The following is a 2,997-nucleotide window of genomic DNA, read 5'->3' as shown; positions in this document are numbered from 1 at the left end:
AGGAAATGAATACATTTATTAATAAAATACGAGAAAATCATTGCTATACAATGTGAAAAACTAACTGGCTTCAGGCTCCAATAATATGATGAAACCAATGATATATTGTGATATAGAAGCACAGGACTGTAGAATGAAATGTATAACACCAGAAAGGGTAAATAAGTGTGCAGTTTGTAACATATGTAGAAGAAATACGACTGTAGGAAAAGAATGGGAGAAGCTAAATGAAGCGAAATTCTTGTAGGTTTTTTGCATTACTTGGAATGTGGTAAAATAAGAGATTTAAAGTAGAATGTCATAAGTCAAGTATGTGTATTCTAATCCTTAGGGTAAACACTAAAAGGATGATACAAGAATGTATAACTAAAATTTGGTTGGAGATGTTAACACACCTTTCTCAGTAATTTTAGAACAAAGGACAAAAACAAGTCACTAAAGATATATAAATTTTGAAAAACACAATTAAACTAACTGATGTATTTTGAATACTTTACCCACCTAACTTCAGAATACTCATCATTTTCTTTCTTTTTTTATTTTAATGCTTTTTTATTATACTGTGTTAGTCACCATACAGTACATCCCCAGTTTCCGATGTAAAGTTCGATGATTCATTAGTTGCGTATAAAACCCAGTGCACCATGCAATACGTGCCTTCCGTACTACCCATCACCAGTCTATCCCATTCCCCCACCTCCCTCCCCTCTGAAACCCTCAGAGTCCATAGTCTTTCATGCTTCATTCCCCTTTCTGATTACCCCCCTTTATCCCTTTCTTCCCCTACCGATCTTCCTAGTTCTTATGTTCCATAGATGAGAGAAATCATATGATAATTGTCTTTCTCTGCTTGACTTATTTCACTTAGCCTTATCTCCTCCAGTGCTGTCCATGTTGCAGCAAATGTTGAGAACTCGTTCTTTCTGATAGCTGAGTAATATTCCATTGTATATATGGACCACATCTTCTTAATCCAGTCATCTGTTGAAGGGCATCTCGGCTCCTTCCACGATTTGGCTATTGTGGACAATGCTGCTATGAACATTGGGGTGCATATGGCCCTTCTCTTCATTATGTCTGTATCTTTGGGGTAAATACCCACTAGTGCAATGGCTGGGTCATAGGGTAGCTCAGTTTTTAACTTTTTAAGGGACCTCCACACTGTTTTCCAGAGTGTCTGTACCAACTTGCATTCCCACCAACAATGTAGGAGGGATCCCCTTTCTCCACATCCTCTCCAGCAATTGTTGTTTCTTGCCTTGTCAATTTTTGCCATTCTAACTGGAGTAAGGTGGTATCTTAGTGTGGTTTTGATTTGAATTTCCCTGATGGCTAATGATTTTGAATATTTTTTCGTGTGTCTGTTAGCCATTTGTATGTCATCATTGGAAAAGTGTCTCTTCATATCTTCTGCCCATTTTATGATTTGTTCATTTGTTTCTAGCATATTGAGTTTGAGAAGTTCTTTGTAGATTTTGGATACCGGTCTTTTATCTGTAGTGTCATTTGCAAATATATATGCTTCCTCCCCCATTCGCGGCTGCCTCAGTATTTTTGACTGTTTTCTTTGGCTGTGCAGAGCTTTTTATCTTGATGAAGTCCCACAAGTTCATTTTTATCTTTTGTTTCTCTTGCCTTTGGAGATGTGTCATGAAAAAGGTTGCCTTGGTCGATGCTCAGACGTTAAGCTGCTCATGTTCTCCTCTACTCTTGATGGATTCCTGTCTCACATCGAGGTCTTTCATCCAGAGTTTATCTTTGTGTATGGTGTGAGAGAGTGGTCAAATTTCACTTTTGCACGTAGCTGTCCAATTTTCCCCAGCACCATTTATTAAAGAGACTGTCTTTTTTTCCACTGGATGTTTTTTCCTGCTTTTTCAAAGATTCGTTGCCCAAAGAGCTGAGGGTCCATTTCTGGGTTCTCTATTCTGTTCCATTGGTCTATGTGTCTGTTTTTGTGCCAGTACCATGCTGTCTTTGTGATCACAGCTTTGTAGTACAGCTTGAAATTCGGCATTGTGATGCCCCCAGCTTTGTTTTTCCTTTTCAACAGTTCCTTGGTGATTCGGGGCCTTTTCAGGTTCCATACAAATTTAAGGGCTATTTGTTCCAGTTCTTTGAAAAATGTCATTGTTATTTTGATTGGGATAGCATTGAAAGTGTAGATTGCTCTGGGTAGCGTGGACATTTTAACTATGTTAATTCTTCCAATCCATGAGCATGGAATATTTTTCCATCTTTTTGTGTCTTCTTCAGTGTCTTTCAAGAGTGATTTGTAGTTTCTAGAATATAGGTCCTTTACGTCTCCGGTTAAGTTAATTACAAGGTAATGTATGATTTTTGGTGCTATTGTAAATGGGATGGATTCCCTAATTATTCTTTCTTCAGTCTCATTATTCGTGCATAGAAATGCTACTGATTTCTGAGCATTGATTTTGTATCCCGGCAAATTAGTGAATTGCTCTATAACTTCTAATAGTTTGGGAGTGGACTTTGGGTTTTCCATATAGAGTATCATGTCATCTGTGAAGAGAGACATTTTTGACTTCTTCTATGCCGATTTGGACACCTTTTATCCCTTTTTGCTGTCTGATTGTTGCTGTTGCAAGGGTCTTCAGGACTATGTTGAATAATAGTGGCGCTGAAAAGCGCATCCTTGTCGTGTTCCTGATCTTAAGGGAAAGGCTTCCAGCTTGTCCCTCTATTGAGAATGATATTTGCTGTAGGCTTTTCATAGATGGTTTATGAGATTAAGGTATGTACCCCCTCTATCCTTACACTCTGGAAGGGTTTAACGAGTGCACAGCTGTGGCTTAATAAAATGCTTTCTCGTATCGTTTAGAGAATCATATGATTTTTGAATTTTCTTTCTGGATAAAAATCTAAAGACACAATCGATTTGCGAATGTTGAACCATGCTTGCATCCCAGGGATGAATCCCACTTGGTCATGATGGATAATCCTTTAATGTACTTGTTGATTCTATTAGCCAAGATC

Source organism: Ursus maritimus (assembly GCF_017311325.1).
Source record: "Ursus maritimus isolate PB19 chromosome X unlocalized genomic scaffold, ASM1731132v1 scaffold_X1, whole genome shotgun sequence".
NCBI classification, from domain to species: domain Eukaryota; kingdom Metazoa; phylum Chordata; class Mammalia; order Carnivora; family Ursidae; genus Ursus; species Ursus maritimus.
The sequence above is the reverse complement of the archived record's forward strand: the minus strand, read 5'-3'. Positions refer to the sequence as shown.